The following is a 9338-nucleotide window of genomic DNA, read 5'->3' as shown; positions in this document are numbered from 1 at the left end:
ATCATGAGGTCTTATGATTAATCTTCTCGTGTTGTTTACGGGTGGTCCTGAAATATATAAAATCAAATCATAAGTAAATATATATAAAATATCATATTTATTAGCAAAAATATGATTAGTTTAGTTTTACTACAATTAATTTCGTAGCTAAACTAGCTTCAGATACCCGATTTTGTTTTAAGGTGTTCTTTGTAAAAACAAGCTGTATCTTGTTAAGTTAGCATATCATTATGATATATTACAGGTCTTGAAGTATTTTAAAAGTCAAGTTAGAAGGATCTATTTAGTTTGCGAACAAGTTTGAAATCATTCAAATATGTTCTTGCTGTTATAATTTATAACTCAAAATAAGATAGCTATATAAATATGAATCGAATAAGATTATGAATAAGGTTACTACCTCAGGTTACTTGGATAAAGCTACTGGAAAAGATAAGAAAAATCTTGGAATCAAAAGAGTGGTGGAGTGGGATTGAAAGATTGGAAGTAATCTCCTTGAAATCAGATGACTATATTGATACGTTCTTGAGTAGGTACATGAAGAGAGATTAGGAAGTGAATTAACTTGAAAGAAAATTGGAAATGAAATTGTATGTGTGTGTGTGCAAAATGATGTGATTATGGGATGGATATATAGGAGATTTAGTTTGTTTTCTTGCATATAAGTCATACATGAGGTTAAATGGTTGGTTCACACATGTAACATCATGTCTAGTGGCTGATCATTGGAGTTTATTATTGGTATATACTAATAGTAAATACGTATAGAAGCTGGGTATGATATGGTTACATATACCCTAGATATACTTGTAGAAATTTTGAGGAAATGGAACGAGAATTTAAATATGGACGGGTTTATAACTGTAAAAGAGGCTCAAAACCGGGCTTTTATTTTGGGTCAAACCGGGCAAAAATAAAATTTTAAGACATTTTTAATAAAGCAATGCTAGCCAGGGGCTCTGCCCCTTGAACCCCGCCAGGGGTTGCCACCCCTTGGACCCCGCTATCGGGGGCGATGCCCCCGAACCCCCGTCATGATCAAGATAAGCTCAAACAAGTGTGCACTCCATACTTTCCCAAACTTGTTCGCTATTTATCAAGATTATTTTGGTTAACAAATTAATCCCACTACACTTAAATCATATTGGTGACATAAATCACCAACACATTATAGATTATAAGTATATATGTCAAAGAATGTTACATATATTTATCATTTTGAAAACTTAAGTTAGTGATCTCAAAATATACCTATAACTCATTGTTGTTAGTACACAATGAGACGTTAAACCATCCTTAAATCATGTTAAATATGTATAGATATGTATATATACATAATCGTATAATTATCGTGTGTTATATAGTTCGTGATATCATCGGTCAAATTAGACGGTCAAACGTTGTGTAAAACTCTTTTCAAAAACATAAATCTCAACAATTTGGATTGCTTATCATGTTGGTAAGGTTTAATTTATGTAAATATTAATCTCATAAGTATAAAACGATCAGAAAAATTCGGGTCGTTACAATATGAACGGGGCATTTCAGTTGGTATTCGAGCATTGGTCTTAGAGAATCAGAAAATTTTTCATTAGTGTGTCTAACTGATTTTTGATGCATTAGTGAGTCTGGACTTCGACCGTAATTATTTTAAAAATTATTGCTTAACATAATTGTTGGAAACATAAGATTATTAACATATAAATATTATAAGATATATCATTCTCTTACCGTGCCTACTATTATGTGATAGATGACTTCATCCGATCATATAAGCATCTCTAGTGATTCAGATTTCATTTACTTATCAAGTGATTCGGAGGCTGAGTCAAAGCATACGACTTATGAACCAACGAAAAAGTTAACTTTTGGTGCTACCATTAAATTGGAAAATTGTTGAGAAAATTGGGAAGATTCACAATTGCCAGTAGAGGTTCCAGAAGAGGATCCAGAAGAAGATCTCGAAGAGGAACCCGAAGAAGAGGATCCTGAAGAAGTTGTGGAAATTACCGAACCACAACGTGATTTGTGAAAATCTTTGGCTGTTATACCCGATCCCAAACCCGATGAACCTATTATGACCCAAAATGTTTGTGATCATCCACCTGAACCACCTAAGAGACCAGTTTATAAAATGAACGCTCGTATAACGACTGTTGGTTTTGCTCCCAAACAATTAGCCGAAAGAACCAATTGGGAGGAATTGGAAAAAGAACTATCCAAAGGAAAATCCAAACGTTTGGCCGAGAAAGAAACAACGTCAACATCTAAGAAATCTCGCCGTTCTTGAACCATCGGCAGCTATCCTGTATTCCATGCATTGTATAATATGTATTATATTGTGTGTTTAAGTTTGTAAGAAAATACGCAATGTAATTTTTCTTATGATTGTATAATAATAAGAATAAGCATGGAAGGTTTATTATTATTATTACAACTTATTATTACGTAGTAACGTAATAACTTACCATAGTTTTTCATATTAGAATTTTAGTAGTTAATTTGTGTGTTAGCTGCTAAGTATGAACATTATTATAGTTATAAAATGCTAATATGAAGAAAAGGCTTATATAATAATAATTTCATATTAAGCTACAAAATACTTTTTGGCTACTTCTAAAATTCTATATAATTAACTCAGTCGGCTATTTTTGAAGGAAATGGCTCCTCCAGCTACTAGACAATAATAATTGAACACAGAAGAACTTCAAGCTTTCGCTGCAAATATGGCTGCAGTGATGAATGCAATGAACAACAATAACCAATTGGGTTCCAGCAGTGGAGGAAACAATGGCAACCGGGTGGGTTGTTCCTACAAAGCTTTTATGGCCTGCAAACCCAATGAGTTTGAAGGAACTGAAGGACCCGTTGGACTAAAGTGGTGGACAGAGAAGTTTGAAGCCGTGTTCGCAATTAGCAACTGCGCATAAGAGGATAAAGTTAAGTATGCCATACATACTTTCAGGGGTACTTCTTTGACATGGTGGAGTACCTACATGGATTACGTAGGACAGAATACCGCCTACGCACTTCCATGGTCCGCTTTCCAGCACATGATGACGGAAGAGTACCGTCCTATAACCGAAATCAACAAGCTCAAGGCAGAGCTTAAAGCACTGACAACCCAAGGGTTAGATGTCACTACCTACGAGCGACGTTTCAATGAACTTGCTTTAATGTGTCCTGGAGCATTTGAGGACGAAGAAGCAAAAATTGAAGCATTCATAAAAGGGTTGCCGGAACGAATCCAAGAGCATGTAGGTGCTAACGACCCTGCAACAATGCAGAAAGCGAGCCGTATAGCCCACAAATTGATAGGCCAAATTACAGGAAGAATAAAGAAAGAAGCGGCCGAGGAGGCTATAATGAAACAGGGAAAAAGAAAGTGGGAGGAAAGCAGTGATCAGGGTCACCAGTACAACAACAACAATCAAAACAACAACTACAACAACAATCGCAACCACCCCAACAACAACAATAATCGCAACAACAACCGCAACAATAACCGCAACAACCATCCCAATAATAATAACAACAAAAAAAATCCCAATCACAACAATAACAACAACAGACGACTCAACAACAACAACAACAACAACAACAACAACGACAACGACAACAAAAGGGAAAGAACTATATGCCCCAGGTGTGATACGTTTCATCCGGAATGGTTTTGTAGAGAATTTTGTACCAAGTGTAATAGGGAATGGCCATATTGCGGCAAAGTGTGAAGTCTACGGACCAAATAGAAACAAAGGAGTAAATAATGCCGGAACAAATAATAACGGCGTTGTTTGCTATGGATGTGGAAAATCGGGCCATACCAAAAACCAGTGCAGGAATGGAAATAGGCAAGGCTGTGGGAGAGCCGTCAACATTAATGGGGAGAAAGCACAGGAAGACCCGGTGTAGAGACCCGTCCTAATCCCTCCGAATGAAGTCCATATCGATTACAAACGATTCACAACAGTTGATTACATCGCGAGGTACTTAACCTCTATATGATACATTTTACAAACATTGCATTCATTTTTGAAAGGACAATCTTTCATTACATCAAAAGTTGACGGCATGCATACCATTTCATAATATATCTAACTATAATTGACTTAATAATAATCTTGATGAACTCAATGACTCGAATGCAACGTCTTTTGAAATATGTCATGAATGACTCCAAGTAATATCTCTAAGATGAGCAAATGCACAGCGGAAGATTTCTTTCATACCTGAGAATAAACATGCTTTAAAGTGTCAACCAAAAGGTTGGTGAGTTCATTAGTTTATCATAAATAATTATTTCATAATTTTAATAGACCACAAGATTTCATATTTCCATTTCTCATAAACATACGTCCCAAGCATAGAGACAAAAATATCATTCATATGGATTAAACACCTGGTAACCGACATTCACAAGATGTATATAAGAATATCCCCATCATTCCGGGATCCTCCATCGGACATGATATAAATTTCGAAGTACTAAAGCATCCGGTACTTTGAATGGGGCTTGTTGGGCCTGATAGATCTATCTTTAGAGTTCGCGTCAATTAGGGTGTCTGTTCCCTAATTCTTAGATTACCAGACTTAATAAAAAGGGGCATATTCGATTTCGATCATTCAACCATATAATGTAATTTTGATTACTTGTGTCTATTTCGTAAAACAGTTATAACAACAGCGCATGTATTCTCAGTCCCAAAAATGTAAAGAGTAAAAGGGAGCAAATGAAACTCACGCATATAAATATTGTAAAACAGTTAATAAAGCATCTGCATGTATTCTCAGCCCAAAAATATATATAAAAAGGGAATAATGAAACTCACCATACTGTATTTTGTAGTAAAAATACATATGACTATTTTAAACAATGCAGGGTTGGCCTCGGATTCACGAACCTATATCATTTTGTATATCTATTAATACATATAATGAAAATTACATAATTTGATTTATATAACCGTGGTTATATAGGATTTATTAAATTCCATTTTTAAAACATATACATTGTTTTTACATATCATTTCTTAGATTATATGTTATATATATTTATTTTGTATATATTTAAAATAATCAATATTTATTCATTTTGTTATATATATATATATATATATATATATATATATATATATATATATATATATATATATATATATATATATATATATATATATATATATATATATTTATGTTTAAAATCAAAGATTTGTTATATGTAAGTACTTATATAAATAATACTAATATGTTTGATACATTGTTATATAAAATATTAATATAGTTATAGCATATGGAATGAGTATATTTTACATACAAAATGTTTATCTGTTTAAATGATAGTTTTTGATGGTAATGATTTGCTAGTAATAATAATATTAACTTTAACAATAATAATGGTAATACTAATAATAATACCTATGTTAATGTTAATAATAATACTAATAATTATAAAATGTTACAAATACTACTTTTAACAAAATTAATAATAATTTGTATCATTCTCATGATAATGATAATAATAAGCGTAATTGTATTGATAATAATAATACCTATATTGACAGTACTAATATTTAATAGATTTTAATAACACTACATTTATTGATTTTTGATTTAGATAACAATAATAATAATAATAATAATATTAATGAATATATAATATCAATACTCTTACTCATAATCATAATAATAATAATAATAATACTTATTCTATTAATAATAACTCAGTAAATGATAATATTTGAATTAATAGTAATAATAAATATTTTTAACAATAACACTAGTTAATAATAATAATAATAACACTAATAACAATAATAATGATACTCATAATTATAACATTAATATCTATTACAAATAATCATAAAAATAATAATAATAATAATAATAACAATTTAATAATAATAATAATAATTTTAAGGAAAACTACCTCATAAGAAAGCCTTTATAAAAATAACTGCAGCCAACGGGACTCGAACCCGAGACCCCTCGCTCAACCGAAAACTCCCTTGACCATCTGACCAAATTCGTTTTTCTGATAATATTTAAGACCCAATTGTATTTATCCCATACTTATTTATCTGATTCTACTTCTCCTTCTTCTTCTTGAAAATCAGTCGACCAGGAGCATTTCAAGACCAAAATAATAAAAATTATGGTTTCATTTAACACTTGTATCCAATAGAGGACTAGAAGTTTTACTCTTAAATGATTAGAAAACGAAAAAAAAAAATATATACATATATTATTGCTGCTGCCGTCGCTGATTACAAAAGAGAAAAAAGAAATGTTCGCGTTTATAAGAAGGTAATGGACAAAGTTTATAACATGAAATACCTTTTAAATTGTTCATAGAAACTATTGGAAACATTTATTTAACTCTTATTATCACAGAAAACTCGAATTCGATTGATGAACATTTGTTGACTTTTTGTTTTGAAAACTTTGACTTCGAAATTCGAGTTCGTTTTGAGGAATTGAATCATGAAATTTTGCAGAGAGATTTAATGTCGGAATCCTAACAAAACTGCATTTATACAATTTAGAAATTCGTTTGATTCCGAAAAATGTTGAAAAAGATGAAGAACAGAGGTTTTAAGCTTTTGGTTTGATTTGCAGTTTTTAAAATTCACCATGTGTAGTAGGAAACTTATATAGATTAATTGGATACGTAAGGTAATTGTTATAATTGTCCTTAATTGTATTATAGTGAAACGATTCGACATCTAATAGAATTTGGACGGGAGTTGTACAAGAAATAAGAACAAAGAAAAAATACACACCATGATTGTGAAAGCTAACATAAATAAATGATTAATTGACTTTATATTTTGAATTTATCTGATTGTAATATCTATATTTGATTTTTACAGTTCAATTTCAATTAATATTGATAATTATTAAGTGTATACTAATAACTAATAATAATAATAATAATATTGATAATATATATAATAATAGCAATAATAAAATATAATAATATTAATGATAAACTTATCAAAATAATATTAATAATAATAGTAATTTTATAAATAATAATCATACTAATATCGCTAGTATTAATAATAATGATAATAGAAATAAAAAATGATATTGATAATATTATTAATGATAATAACAAAAATAATGATTTTTAATGATATTAATATCTAATGGTAACACAAGTAACATTTAAGATATATTAAGTTACATGTATCAAATTCCATATCTATAATAACAATATTACTAATACTGATTTCAATATTAATATTATTATTGAAAGTAATAATAATTTCAGTATAACACTTATATTTCTAAATTGTAATTACAATTAATATATTAATATTTCAAATTATAAATTATGTAACATTTAATAGTCATATAATATGTATACAATAACATATATCAAATAATTAATATTTATAATTTACAATATATAATATCACTTATGTTTAGGATTCATTTATATATATTGTTTCTGTATTTTATTTTTACATTATTAATTCCAATAGATTAATGTGTATTTTTATTAATTCAAAATAATATGCATACCTATATATTTATTTATAACCCAATGTTCATGAATCGTCGGGCATAGTCAAGGTCAATGTATACATGAATATAGATTTCAAAACTTTCGAGACTCAATATTACAGATTTTGCTTATCTTGTCGGAAACATATAAAGATTAAAGTTTAAATTTGGTCAGAAATTCCCGGGTCACTACAGTACCTACCCGTTAAAGAAAATTCGTCCCGAAATTTGAGTGAGGTCGTCATGGCTAACTATAAAAATGTTTTCATGATGAATATAAGTTGATAAATAGAGTTTTATCATCATTGAGTAATATGGATAAAACATTTCGTTTTTACGAAGGGTACGAGTGAAGCTATCATGAAAGAGTGAAATGAGTAAATGTAGATTCGTCATATCTTTTGACGTAGACAGGATTGAATTTAGAAAATAAGGTGCATCTTAACTATTGATGTTGTCTTGGTTGAATTCCAGAATTCAAGGGATTTAAAGATACTCTTCAAAATCTAAAAGATTTGACTCTTCGGCGAGTAAGAAAATTAGGATTCTCTAATTAAATGCAGAGATCTGCCTTGATTTATCTATCAGATATGTCACTATAAATTAACTTCTTCCGTTCCGTTACTTTTACCATTCCTATGCCCAATTCCCAAATTCAAAACTTTATGAAAAATGCTTAATCCGGCTCTGATCCTTGTCCTTTTTCTTACTATCGTAACATTCATTCTCCTTTTCCAACTCCCACCTGAAGAATCTATTTATTTCTATTATGCTCTAGGGATTATTGTATTTATAATCCTCCCGTGTCTTTATATTATTATACGTACTGATATCCACAGTTTGTAATTTCGGTGTTGTCATTGGGACTTATATTCTCCCTTATATTTCAAAGCTCTATGCTTTTGTTTTTCTCTTCTCGACTTCAAGTCAAGCGAATAATGGTCCAGAATTCGTAGATATAGTGTTTCGAATGATTATAATGTTCTAAGCAGGAAGGTACGTGATAGCACGATTTGATTTTCAAATTTATCAACATCACGGAAGATAGAACCATCAAGAATACATTTTCTTGGTTTGTTCAGGAGTTAAGTAGAATGAAAGAGTTATATAACATGGCACATGATGACGTTATGATCAGTGAATCATCACGTTCCAATAGAAGCTCAGCATGACTTACTGTAATATAATCACGTTGATCAAGTGTCATTATATTATACTAACTCATGCATCAGTTCCCAACACTACTTCAATAACATTCATATATTAAGCTCGAAAGTTTACAGAATATAGAAACTAACAGTTTCTATATGATGTAACACTGTTAGCACGAAGAGATTAATGATTTCAGATAAGAATCGTTATGAAAATATCTTCAGAAGTATGAAGGATATTTATAATGAAAGATACGATGATATCTTGGAATTTCTAATATCGATGGATGATGAAGAAGATTTATCCGTAAAGGTTTAGATTCGGAAGCAAGGTATTCGCTAAAGATTTCATCAGAAACAGAATCATTTGGATTCTTTGAAGTCAAACATATTCTTTGCGATTTGTCCACGGCGTTCTTCATAGTTTCGCATAATTTGCTTTTTGGTACTAAATTTTCTATGGAATGTTTCCAATATAATGATACACAGGAAGCACGAAGAGGTATATAATTTCGGACGAGAATATTTATGAAAATATCCTCAGAAATATCGAAGATATTGATGATGATATTTTGGAATTTCTAAGTTCGATGGTTGATGGAGAAAGATTTTTCTGCAAGATTTTAACATGACTTCGGAGCAGGATATTCTCTAAAGATTTCAACGGATCTAGATTTA

The sequence above is a fragment of the Rutidosis leptorrhynchoides genome, chromosome 9 (assembly GCF_046630445.1).
Source record: "Rutidosis leptorrhynchoides isolate AG116_Rl617_1_P2 chromosome 9, CSIRO_AGI_Rlap_v1, whole genome shotgun sequence".
Classification (NCBI taxonomy): Eukaryota; Viridiplantae; Streptophyta; class Magnoliopsida; order Asterales; family Asteraceae; genus Rutidosis; species Rutidosis leptorrhynchoides.
The sequence above is the reverse complement of the archived record's forward strand: the minus strand, read 5'-3'. Positions refer to the sequence as shown.